The sequence below is a fragment of the Anopheles maculipalpis genome, chromosome 2RL (genome assembly GCF_943734695.1).
Source record: "Anopheles maculipalpis chromosome 2RL, idAnoMacuDA_375_x, whole genome shotgun sequence".
Classification (NCBI taxonomy): domain Eukaryota; kingdom Metazoa; phylum Arthropoda; class Insecta; order Diptera; family Culicidae; genus Anopheles; species Anopheles maculipalpis.
The window spans coordinates 52,432,013-52,446,051 of record NC_064871.1 but is presented as its reverse complement, the minus strand read 5'-3'; the positions used below and the strand labels follow the sequence as shown (position 1 = coordinate 52,446,051).

Genomic DNA, 14,039 nt, shown 5'->3' with positions numbered 1-14,039 from the left:
ATCCTTTTTTGGGAAACTTCGTTCCTTCACTTTTTGTTTTCCCCAGTTTTGTTTGTTTTCTCCTTTCTTTATGTTTTCTTTTTTTTACGATTTAGGCAATTTTCGAGATCTATACAGCATTTTGTATCTTTTCCTTTTATTACGCGTTTTTTCTTATTTGTTTGCGTTATAAGAATGGCTGCTGAGAAAATGTTTTAGCATAAAAGGTAAGAAAACGTTTAAATATGAAGAATTTAGTTTAAAATAAAAAAAAAATTTTACAATAAATTCATTGTTTTTTTTTTGCAACATGAATATACGAAGCAGATATATAAAAGCATTAAAACAACTCTCCTTCCTTTGAGTTTGTAAAGAGCAAACATAATGCAATTTTTTCTTGTGTGGCGAGACAAAATATTTAGGTCTTATCAAGTATGATAAAGAATTACATACTTGTAGCAGAAGCGTGATATTATACTAAATAACAAGGTGTAAACATGTTCAAGTGGAAGTACACTGATACCAGCTATAGCTTCGCCTTAAATTTACCTCACTAAATGAAACTTTTTAAACTAAATTTCTCCGTTTTCTTATTCTAATGCCGTCATAATCTAATCGCTTCCTGTAAGCAATTTAAGCGCTAAAGTAAGTAAGTTTTTCCCCCCAAAGTATGATAAAAAACATTTTAGGATAGAAAAATAAAATCATAATCGATTAAAAATCATTAGAAATATACCATCCAAACCATAGGTCGGTAGTAGATACAATAACACTCAAATGGGATAAAATATCTTTATATTGTAAACCATTAGGTTGTTAAAAAAGTATGACAATTTTAAATAAAATAAATAAAAATAATTTATTGATCTGGTTGACATTCTAATACAAATGTTATTCGACCTAAAAAATAAGTAAAAAATTAGCATGGTTCATTGCGTCATTTGTTAAACTTTTTTGTTCTTATGGGAACTCATCTGCTCATCTCATATGATAAAAATGATTAATTTTTGCTGTTGTGTAGATAGGCTTTTGTAGCCTCTATCGAAGGTGCTAAAAGAAAGGTACTAAAGTCTAAAAACATGGACATCTAAAAACATAATAAATTAAATTGCCGTAATAAAGTTCTTTTCTTTTACGTGAATTGCAACTATTTTGTTTACAAGTTTTGTTCTATCCAACGGGGCTTAGCTAGCCAGGGTATCAATGGTTGGGTCGTGTATTAGTGGGAAATATTCTAATGCCACGAAATTGCGCCATCTGAACCATATGAAAATCTCTTAAGATGTTGTAAAAGTAGTTTGACTGGTTAGACAGGTATTAAATTGAAGTGAACATATTGAACAATGTTATAGATAAATAAAACATACAAAATCCCAAACCTGTGACCCGAATATGTGCTATAAAAATCTTGTTTTTACCTAAACATTTCTAATAAAATGAAATATGCGTATAAATAGAAAATAGCATCGAATTAACTAATTGTTTGAAAAACAAAGATGCGGCTGTAGCTAGTGGTATCAGTGTATGACACAAATGTTTAATAAGTTAAACAATATGCGGAATATTACCATGAAGCTGGCAAGTTGGCAAGCTTATCTACCTTGGCTTTCAATAACCATCCTTTTTACCATGCTTCAGCATCATTTGTCGGTATTATCGTCCATTGTCTTGTCATCCTGCTGCTGCTGCTACCAATGCCAATTACTGACTGAAGAAGTTCTTTGTGTGCACGTGTGTGTACGGTTCGCTTTGGTTACGCATTGACCGAACATCACTCACTGCGTTGGTAATTAAGTGACGCACGATGAACGGCTTCCGACATTCGTAAGGTGGATATTGCAATATGGTTTCCCATCCGTATCCGCATGTCTGTCGGTTTTCTTTTCACCTTAATTACCTTCGAGAAGGTTGTGCTATTATCCTTGCCTCTTAGCTCTTCGGCCTTGTTACTCGGGTTCGTCGTCACCCCTTGGGCGATAGTGCGCCATTTGAGTTTTGCACGACGTGTGTATTGAAGTGTCTCGAGTAGCAGAAGAAGAAGGTGACGGCTTATCAGTAGTACAAGTGTTTCAGTCATAGCTGTACGAGTGTGTGTGTGTGTATGCGTGTATGTTCAAACATACCCTTCAAGGGCCGAAACAATTTTCTCAGCCCATCCAGGCTTGGCTGGCACAACAAATCTTTTCGCAGAGCTGCCTGTTTGTTGGTGCAGACCGTGGCAGCAGTGGTTTTAATTTTTTACCTAATTTTATAGACTTTTAAGTTTATTTACCCTCTGACATCCCTTCTACCTTGGGTTAACCGGTACCGTTACCTGTACATCAATGTTTTGTTTTTGTTTTTCTTTCGGTTTGCTTGCTTATGGCATCGTACCCTTGTAACCGATGTATGGCGCACACGTACGTAATCTAATTATATAAGTTTTTGTTTTTGCTATGCGAACTGGAAAAGGAGCTTTTTTCCAAACGAATCGACTCACTCAGACTGGTGGCAAGGTACCCCTAACCTGGTCTGCCCTCACACATCCACCTTTGAAGCTTTCCTAGTACGCTTATATGTATATACGAGTTGTTGATTTTTTTACATCATTCTCACTCTCCTTGCCCTCTGCCGCATCATGTAGCGAACTACATGATGCGGAGTGTTTTGTTATGCTTTGTTCTGCTCTGTTTTTTTTTTTTGCTTAATGATTCACAATGGTTCTATGCGCTGCCTAAATAATTCACAACTACTGGGGCGAACATTTGCGCCCCATTTTTTAGTCCACGCTTGAGTGTGTAAAATTCACAACTCATCTGTGCTTATATAGAAATAATAAATCTAACAATAAATAAAGTTCCCCACTATCCAGAGTATGGACGTCTGTTCGCGTGCGAGCGAATGCTTCTATGTTTCACTTCTTTCACACCAGTAATGTTGCTGTTGCTTTTGTCTGCTTTGTAAATCTCGTACGAAAGGTTGTCATAATTTTACCAATTAGTATCCCGTCACCATTGCTGCCTGTTTTTGTGTTACCTTTCTGCTAATTGATTTTCTACACTCCTACTGCACTGCACCCACCGAACCGAACCATGCGCTCATTCATACGCTTTTCATTCAGTCAACTTCATTACATTCCCGGTCAGTTGTTGCGGGAAGTTGGATTTGTCACTCTTTTCTCTCTACGCTGTTTATGTTTCGTTTTTAAGCCTTAGTTTAAATCTAATCCTTAATACACTTACACTGACATCATATCTAACCCCCCCCTCTCCTATTTGTGTTACATTTTTTTCGCCTGATTTAAAGTACTTCATTATCAGCGCCCGACCGCTTTGAACGTCTATTTTCTCTTGCTCTTGTTTACTGGAATGGCGCTAGCACTCTCAGGGCAAAGCACAGAATTCCGATGACATTTGTGGCCATCATCCTTCGAGTAGTACGAGCGATCTACACACGGTAGCCAGGATCTGACCAGGAAATGCAATACACGCGCATACACTGTCGGTGGACATTTTCACTAGTATTCGCTTCCGCGTCACGGTCATTCTAAATTCCGCATTCACACCGACACATTCTCGCTCATGATGCAGTCGTCTTATGGTGAGAGCATTACGAGTGGGTAACAACCGGTGAAAGCTATCGGATCAGCGCGTTCGATCGGTACGAGTGTATTACGGTCAGTATCACAAGAATTCCTAAAACGTGCAGGAGTAGCTGTTGCCGGCGAGATTCTATGCTTCCGGCTAGTGTGGTGGCACCGTTGGGGGATGTAACTGTGGGAGAGAAGGGAATATGAAACAAGCGAATGATATTAATCTGAATACAGGGAATACATGTTTAGAATAATTGATTAATTTAATATGTGATTAATATATATCAATAAATATATTAATAGTTTTCAAAGAACAATTTCGCTTAAGAAATAGACAATTTAAATGTGAAGATAAAGATGTTTAACTACACAAAGTAATCGAAATGCTCTTCGAAATTTCCATTTCAATCCGTCGAGGCTTAAAGAGTGCTTTTATCTGTGAAATATTGGTTATTATAAGTTGGTTGTTTAAACAAACATTCCGTTATTGATTAAATACTTAATAACATTTCTTTGAATTGGTCGCTGTCCGCTTAGAATTGTCTCTGAGAGTTACTATAGTATAGCAGACTAAACATTATTACGGAAAGACATTGAAACAGAAAATTCTTTTTGTAAAATGAATATTTTTTTGCGGTTGTTGTTTTCTGACGTTTTTTAATCCAAGAGTTAGGTATTTGAGGAGTCTGAAGGGATAGGTATATGAGAAACTTCCGTAAACAGAATGCTAAGTCGAACCACTGTAATATGATCGCACGCACGTCATCGGCGGCGCACGCGATCACATTGCTCGAGTGAGGTAAAAGCATTCAAATCGGTATTACGATACGAATCGTAGGCGATCATAGAAATATGGAAACAGATTCCCCTTGGGTAGGGGAGATCTCGAAGCTCTCGATGAAACGAGATGGTGGTCCGTTCGATTCTGCCCGTACAAAATGTCAAACCTTAATTTTCTGATATATGCGTTATTTTTAATATTGACGTTAAAATCACATTTCGTTTAACTGAAAATAGTTTATGATATTCAATTAAAAAAAAACAGTTTCTGTTATTTCAGTTAAGTTGTTTCGAGTTGATAATTATTGTTTTCATATCGCATCCGGTGTTGCATCAAGCACTTAAGGTTCTTGATCAAACAAGTTTTCTTGGCTCACTCGAAAAATGCTTAGTTTTAAATTGAATCACTTTCACTTGATGTTGTATGGAAGCAAAACCGACTTTTTTATCGCAATAATAAAGTTCAGTTGCAATCAGTAGCATTTGTAGCTGGAATTTGTTCCATGGATATTGTTTTGACGATCGTGTTTCCTGTTCTTATTTTATTGTTTATTGTTTTGTCTGGTGCTTGCTCGGAAATGCTAGGAGTGTTATTTTTGCCCATTTCTTGGCTAAATATCTGTTATTTGTTAAATTTCGATCTTATTTCATTTCATTTCATTCCATTTCATTTCATGTATTTCATATGTTTGCCCTTGGCTATACAAGTAGTCTAATACCTAATCTTAAACTAATCTAAACCTAAACGATACGCAGAACAAGTTGCAGCATTGGAAAAAAAGGAAACAGAAAATAGGAAAGTGAAGGAAAGATTACGAAGTGGATCACACCCGGGAACGGAAAACAGGTATGTTGAACCAAATGGTATGGGATATGTTGAAACCAAAGTGATGGGACGAGGAATTAAACATTTTGAGTTCAATAAGGAGAGGATTGGATGGCCCACCGCAGAAGGCACGTAAGGCAACAAAAATTGGGGTACGATTTCGAAGGGCGCGGGAGGGAACATATAGAGGGATTTTCATGAGCAAAGTAAGGGCATCGATGCAATCAAGGAGAAGTGCGGCAACAAATGAGGATTGGAAAATAGAACGGCGATCTTCAAGCAACGCAAGACTAAGCAACCGGTATCTGTCCTCGTGACAGGGCAGAGCAGAGGATCGATCGCCAAGAATTTTCCAGAGAGCAAACCTGGTGAAGGACCTCTGCACCCGATCAATGTGGATTCTAGCTGACGGGGACCAGATAACCGAGCCACACTCCAGCATTGATCTGACCAGTGAACAGAATAAAGTCTTCAAACAAGAAACATCGGGTAAGTCATGGGCCACACGTTTAAGTACACCAAAAGTTCTCCTCGACTTGCAGATTATGGAGTCAATCTGGTGTGAGAAATTGAGCCCTGTGTCGAGCAAGATGCCCAAGTCCTTAATGACCGAAACACGCTCAACCAGAACCTGGTCAAGGGAATAACGTAATAACGTAATAACGCTACATTTTGTCGGACAGAAGAAGATTTTTACAGAAGATTTTTAAGTCGTCAACAAAACAGAGAAAATAATCAGGTGGAAGGACAGTACTGACATCATGGATATAGAAAACAAGTTACTTAAGACTTAAGAAAACAAGTGGACTTAAGACACTTCCTTGAGGTACGTCTGCACCTGAAGGAAAGGGAGAAGAAAAGGAACCAGGCAAGTAAGGAGGTATGGATGCCAAGACAAGATAATTTGGAAATGAGGAGTGAGTGGGGGATACGATCAAAGGCAGATTTGAAATCGGTGTAAACGACATTAACCTGAGAAACCGTATCCTGTTGAGACGAAAGGTAAGAGGTAAAACACATCAGGTTAGTGGAAGTTGATCTTTTGGGCATGAATCCATGTTGTTGAGGAATGATGGAAGAACGAGTAACATACAGAAGATGGGAATGGATAATTGTTTCAAACACTTTGGCTATCGGACATAGACATGCGAGATAATATATGTAGATAATGGATAATATAGGCGTTCGGGATAATTTTGACAGTTACATTTTTGTTTATAACTCGTGATTGAGTTGGCATAGGAAAACAAGCAATACGTCATTCGACAGCTAAAAGTGTACGGAACAAGCAGCGAAAACATCCCGTGATAAAAAAATGCCAAAAAAGAGTACATTGTGGAAGCGGATCACATGCATCATGATGATCCGCGCCGGACGCGCCACCCGCCGACACGGTTAACACCCAGAACAACCGGTGGCTGGTTTACTGCCCGGCGGACGAGCCACGGGTGCCGCAAACCAAGTTCCCCCAGACGGTGATGGTGTTTTCCTGTGTGTCATCGGAAGGGGACGCGGACGGATACATTTCCATGCTGGACACCGTCGTAAAGCCTTGGATCACGAGAGTGGCCAACGGCAGACAGTACGTGTTCCAGCAGGATTCCGCTCCGTGCCATACAGCCTCCAAAACGATAAAGTGGTTGGCGGCCAATTTCAACGACTTCACCGCGCCGAATGTGTGGCCTCCCAGCTTCCCGGATCTTAATCCAATGGATTATTTCGTGTGGGGCGCGGTGGAACGGGACACCAACAGAACCTCCAGCAACACCAAGGCGAAGCTCAGGTCCGTTTTCGCGGCCCTACCCCGCGAAACTGTCGCCAGGGATGATTTTTTGAATAAAATGAATAAAATACATGGTAAGCTACTATTTCTAAAACAAAAAATTTTCCCGATGATTAATTTTGCCATACAAATTTTGTTTGTTTCTCCGTAGGTGACTGTCAAAATTATCCCGAACGTCCGTGTAGTGAGATTTTTAGCAGATATATTACACATCATTGCGTTCGACAGGACAGGAAAAGGAATATAGCTGTAGTATTAATCACATGTAATAAAGATGTGAATAAAGAAAAAAAATCCAATTGGAATGAAAAAAAAAACTACAATCGATTACCACCCAGAGTAGATCGTGTACGTGGCAGCGATGTATAAAAAAAAATTCTCACCTCAAAAAAGCCACACCATCGATAATCATAGATATTACTGAAGGAAGTGTCTCCCAATTTCATGCCTTTAAAGGTAGAGTCTTTGTTTGTGTGATTACAGAACTGTTACAGACAAGCAGTTGTTCATGAAATAAATAAAATACAGAGCTATCTATTTAGTGTTCCTAGATATTAAGTATAGTTTAGGGCGTTTAGTTTCAGGTCTGATCGTTGCAATGGGACTGAAAAAAACTATGTAATAACCTTTTTTTCTCATCCCAAGTTTGGGGATTCCCCAGTTGCTATTATCTCTCCATCAAGATCTCATTTGGGGTGAAACGAAAGGATCCAGCCCTTTTACCGGCCATTTAACGTTCGAGCACATCTTTTCCCGGCACCTCGTTCAACCACATTTACCACATTCCTTTGGTAATAAATTTAGCGTTCGTTCGCGCATCGCAACCAGTTCCAGCCTTTCCCGAGCCCCTTTAGCCACCACAACAACCGGGTTTAGTGAAAATTCGAAGGGGAAATACTTTGCGAAAATGGATGCAATTTTCCGCTAGATGTTTTTCTGCCCGTTTCACCCGCGGCTTATCCACCCACAGCCACAACGGTTCACCGCCAAGCACCGGGAACTGGAAGGACCTACCGTCCGTTTATGGTAACTGTAAGGAATGGCTATACTATTTCAACAAATCGCCATAAATCCCCTGAGATTAGTACAATAATTTTATGCTAAACTTGCTGAATCTTGTAAAATGATTTGGTAACTTTGGCGTACGACTTGGCTGACGGTCGTTTACAGCAAAACATTCCAAACTGCTTTTCCGAGGAAAGAAAAGCATTATACTACCGAACCGCCTTGAGATTATTACAGCTAAAGGGGTTATCCAACGCTCTCTCTGTAGGTGGATAGTAAACATATCTTGCGCGCGCTATTCTAAAGATGTGGGGATTGTGTGTGTGTCTTGGTTCCAGTAGATTATCGTCCAATTTTAGTGTGGAAATCGTTCAAATACTTTCCCCAGCACCGCACTTAATATGTGTGTGTGTTGTATTGAAAAGTTGACGAACGAACGATTATTGATGCTTCATCTTATTACCTTTCGGCTTGTTGGACGCTACAAAAAACGGTCAGCATAGCAACTTTTGAGGATACAAGGTGTGCCCACATACAGTGCGTGCACAGTTGGAGCTTTCTGATTTGTCGAAGGACCTTCGCTGGCCCACTGAAATATCTTGCCTCTAACTGTATTCGCTTTTCGTCTACTAGCTTTCAAGCCTGAGAAGGAGCGCAGTTGAAGACATTTAATGCTTAACACAGCTTAACAACACAATTATCATTTCTGCCAACTTGCTATCGCTCTAAAGAAATTGAAAAGTCGAGACATTTTTTGTAATGCTCAGGTTCTATTATGCTTTTCCCAATGACGTGAAATTGGTTTAGGGTACTTTGGCAATTGAGGTTGGTTTTTGGGTTTATTTGTTTCATGGGAAAAGTTGGATTTTCATGGATACACTAGGCAGGATACATTTTATTATACCTTACATTTAAAGGGGGATCAAAACACACAAAATTTTCTATGCCTTTTTAAAGCAAACACGTCAACACCATTACTCAAACTAGGTTCAATTTGCAATATGTGCCTCGAAACTCACTTGTTACACGCGATTCTATTGTACTTCTTGTTTTAGCAGTGGCCTACAACCCCTTGTAAAAGGGGTAGGCCACAAATTTTGACTAGAGATGGCTTGACTAAAACAGTCTGAATGAAAAAAAGTATTATTATTTTGTTTGAGCATTCGTTATACTGATTCACCACAGTTCAATCACATGATCTCGTTGTAAAGTAAAGTAAACAAGCGTGGTGAGCGGAGCCAAACAACGACTGGTTTGTATGCTTGCATGCTGTCACCATAACAAATAAGCCAACAAAACATGATTGCGTCACGCCAGTAATGTTTAGAACAGTGTGAACACTGAGCGGTTACCAAAACTGCCATCCTTTCCCGCGAACTGGAAACTGAATCCTTGCCAAAAACTGATCCTCACCGTCCTAAGTTAATATTAAACCCATAAAATCAAGTTAATCTTCCGGGGCGAAAGCATCTTTAATTAAATTTAATTGACCGTTATTTTTTATGTCCGTGCTACAGATTTTTTTCCTATCCACACAGAGCGTCGGTAACGTGAAGTAACCATAACCGGGGCCACTTTGCCAAGCACCGTAAGGAGCGCTGTCGTCATCACCGTGCAATCACCATCACTAGAGAGAAAGAGGATTGAAAACGGCTAAAAGTTTCTTTCACGGGTAAAAGTTAGTTCGTCGGTTCCAAACGAGCGGCCATTGGGTCGATGAAGAAGCGTCAGATAAAGACGCGAAGCGAAATTTCACACCGGAAGGCACAAAAAAAAAACAAACCAAAAAAGCAGAAAGACGCCAAGCACAAGTGTACGTGTCCCAGTGCAAAAGAAAAGCGGTGAAATAAAAACAAAAACCAAAAACACATCTCAAATAGGTAGGGTTGAGAAAGTTTCGTCTATTTGCTATTAAAAAGCATAATGATCACTATCAATCAACAGATCCGAACCATCCGTTGACATCGGTGTAGTAGTTGTGGTGGTACCAGCGTAAAAAGCAACAGTACGGTCTGTGTCGCGAAGAACGTGCTAAAAAGAATGAAAAGATAAAATCTCAGTGCGGATTGCACAATGTGTCACATTACGGGGATTTTCGTGGGGAGGGGTCCACACGAAGAACTTGTTCCGTGCATTCGGCGCCACGATTGACTTACGGAACATCAGGCGCCTCCATTTCCACAACGTTCCTGACGTGTTGAAGTGGTGTTTCGCGCGCTATACTCCCGGAAGTTCGATACATTGCGAAACAAATCCGTGTACCAATGGAAAGTTCGTCGTGCAGCCGCAAACTGCTAGCCTGATGCGACAAGCAATCGGTGTTCGGTCTTTGGAGATCGATCATCATTTATTCTTTGGTTTTTGAGCACGGAGGAAACGGAAATGGTACGAACCTTTGTGGCAGAACCACCGGAAATCAAGCTAAAATGAGGAATTGTCGTTGAGGGAACAGGAAACACGCTTCTATCTGAACTGTGCCAACATCCGTGGTGCCTAGGGTGGGAGGGTTCGCAAATTTGTCAGCATCCATACAAAACCTTACACTATCGAGCCATTTTGAATGAAGATGAATTGACACGATTGCAATTGATACATTTATTTATATACCAGCGGGAATCATTTGCTAATCAAAATTATAGAATTATATTGAAGGTTGATTAATTTGCGTTTGAAAACGTTAATTAAAGAATATTCTCAACAAGCTTAGCAAGGAAATTTCTTTTCTACCAGATGTAATCAATTTACAGATAATTTAAAAAAATATAACCACAAAACTCCAGTAAGACGGTTTTTAGAGAGCCAAGGCTCTGATGCCCAGAAAAGTATATTAAGTTTGGAGCATTCAATTCTTAAATTTGAGACAGCGATCTGGTGTCCTTCTTAAGATTTTTGAGCCAAACTTATGGAATCGATCCAATGAAGAACTTACCACTGCGTGCTGACTCGACTTTATTGGTCTAAATTTCAATAACTTCGAATTCTGTGTTTTGGTATTGATGTCAGCTTTAGCCTCACATGTAGGCAAACGGATACGTACGTTATCGTTTAGTTGTCAACAGTGTTTGTACTAAGCACGATGACTTAGTGTAGTTTTTGAAAGATAAAATTCACGGAAAAACGAGCCTTTCCGGGATAAGGCACAATTCACGCTGAAAATGTCTTGACGAAATTTAAAGTTTGTAGTAAATCAACACAAGCGGTGTTGACCATAAGGCAATGAGCCATAAGAGAGAATTTATTAAAATAATAAAATTTAAATCAAATATCGGCACCACATTCCAGTTCCACATTCTAGGGGCGGCCCGGTGCTACAGGCGACAACGGCGCCGGTTTTCATATGACAGGACCGGGGTTCAAATCCCATTCGGACCCCTCCCCCCCTCCCCTCGTGTATCTAACTACGTGGTATCGGGAATAGTCTAGTAAGCCATAGTTAAGCCAAAAAGAAGAAGAAGAACATTAAATTTCTTTTATACCACCATCCGTCGGTACCGACAGACGGGCTTGGTCAAGGAACAAATTGCTCGATCCGCAAGACCGCTGCTGACTTAGTTTTGTCGATCAAAATTGCCTACACCATTATCATGACGAAAGGACCTGGAATACAACCCGTTCAAGCAATTCAAGATTCACGGGATAACGGAGATAACGGAACAGATATTGTCGCGGGACGCTGATAAATACTTCGTCTTTTCCGATGTGAAACTGTTTATTTTGCAACAGCTGGTTCCTCGGTTTCAGAATCTTACGTCCGTGATAGTTTGTCGACCGTACCCAGGAGTGAGAAGCTCCGATTATTTTGAATTGAGAAAAATGTGAAAATAAGTGCGTACTATAAGCCCGATGTTATGCAGAAGGTTTTAGCCCCAGCATCATTTGGAACATCTACAGAAACGATCATCACGTCTTGCAACAAAACGGCGCACCGGTCCACAGGGCGCATTGTCATTAGTGAAGTTTGTTAATCTCAACGTGGTGAAGTAATTTCGGCCTATTTTATCGATACAACCATGTGACCTCCTATCACTTCGGATTTTAATCCTCTGTACTTTTGCGTACGGTCGTACATACATACATATGTATGTAATACAGGGTTTCATTTGCCGCATTTTGACTGGCTGTGTGTATTTTTAAATGCATGCATCAGATTTTTGATTGGAAGCATTGATTCTCATCCACCCGATCGTAAGATATCTTGTAAGGCCGCATGTTTATTATCCCCTCTATGAATTATTGCAGACGAAACCTCCTGACAGACGAGCGGAAGGTGATCGAAAGGTGGAAGTGCTACTTCGAAGCAGAGACAGGAGAAATTGATGCGAGTAGCAGAACAAGAAAACAGCAGCAGCAGCAACACAACAGCAACAACATCAGTGACAGCAATAGTGCAGAAGACGAAGTGCCTCCGCCATCTCTGGATGAGGTTGCCAGCGCCATCAAGCAGCATAAAAGCTTACCGTCGAAATGCACAAGCTGATCAAGAGAATCCAGGAACAGGAAGAGTTACCGGAGGATTTTAAACTCTGCGTCATTCACCCAATCTACAAAAAGGGCGACAGACTGGAATGCTCGAACCTTCGTGCCATTTCAGTCCTTACTGCCGCCTATAAGATCCTGTCCCAGATCTTGCTCTGCAGACTTGCCCCTTGCTACAGATTTCGTCGGCATCTACCAAGCGGGGTTTGTTGGAGGCACATCCACCACCAACCAAATCTTCACTCATCGACAGATCCTCCAGAAGTGCTGAGAGCGCCAGATCCCTACGCACCACCTGTTCATCGACTTCAAGGCGGCCTACGATACCATAGATCGGAATGAGCTATGGATCATAATGCAGCGGTACCACTTTCCTAGAATGCTGATCCGGCTGTTAAACGGGGTGCATTGCAGAATGAGAGTATCGAACATGTAGTTAGAATCGTTCGAATCTCACAGGGGTCTGAGGCAAAAGGACGGACTCTCCTCGGTCTACTGTTCAATATATCATTGGAAGGTGTCATACGAAGCGCGGGCTAGACAACGATATCCGAGGCACGTGAGGCGTACACCCAACTGAAACGTGACGACAGCAAGAATTGGATTGATGATCAATGTGACGAAGACGAAATACCTGTTTGCTGGAAGCTCTGATCGTGATAGAGCCCTGGTGGGAAGCAGCGTGTTAGTCAACGGCGACAACCTCGAGGTAGTAGAGGAGTTCTGCTATCTCGGGACTTGGGTCGTAACTTCGAATAACGATGTCAGCAGCGAAATCCGGAGACGCATTGTCCAGGGGAATCGTGTCTACTGCGGCCTTCACCGTCTGCTAAGATCCAGAAGACTTCGAGACCGCACTAAATGTGAGATATATCGCACACTGATTTGCCCGGTGGTCCTATATGGCCACGGATCTTGGACCATCCGAGCGGAGGATGCAAACGCTCTTGGTGTGTTTGAGCGTCGCATCCTCCGGACCATCTTTGGCGGTGTGTTCGAGCATGGAGTGTGGAGGAGAAGGATGAACCACGAGCTTGCTGAGCTATACGGAGAACCGGACATCCTGACCGTAGCAAAGACCGGCAGGATACGATGGCTGGGGCATGTTATGAGGATGCCGGACTCATGTTCCGCCGAGAAGGTATTCGACAGCGACCCCCAATTCGGCACGAGGAGTCGGGGAGCACGGCGAGTTCGTTGACTGGATCAGGTGAAAGAAGACCTGTCGAAGATCGGGTGCCTACATGGATGGGAAGCTGCAGCCAGGGATCGAGTTTCCTGGAGATCTATTGTTGACCGGGCCATGTCACGTCGACATGCTCTTTAAAAGAGCAGGCCAATATGAGTGAGTGAGTGAGAATGAATGATTGCTTTGGATTGTAAATTGTTGTTTACATGCAAAAATGTTCGTATTTTCAATTACCAGAATCGTTAATTTACGCTTATCAATAGAAAATGCATTGGGTGTTTTATATTTAGTGTGATACGAAAATCGTGTGAGATAAATGTACGTAACAGATTTCTTTAAATGTGTTGTAGTGAATCCATCGAGATATACCTTTCCCTTGCGGGATTGAAACTCGGATAAACATACGGCCTTACAAGCTGTCGTAAATTGA

The 14,039-nt window shown here is 41.1% G+C and overlaps 2 protein-coding genes and 1 pseudogene across 2 annotated transcripts in view; 2 read left to right on the top strand and 1 right to left on the bottom strand.

Annotated features, from left to right (window-relative positions):
• Window positions 1–14,039, top strand: part of LOC126557136 (double-strand-break repair protein rad21 homolog) — a 435,365-nt gene that overhangs the window by 151,086 nt on the left and 270,240 nt on the right. The gene's annotated exons all lie outside the window — the stretch shown is intronic.
• LOC126557093 (protein Peter pan) overlaps window positions 1–14,039 on the top strand; it is a 326,012-nt gene that overhangs the window by 166,232 nt on the left and 145,741 nt on the right. The window lies entirely within an intron of this gene.
• Window positions 3,588–14,039, bottom strand: part of LOC126558385 (uncharacterized) — a 125,586-nt pseudogene continuing 115,134 nt past the window's right edge.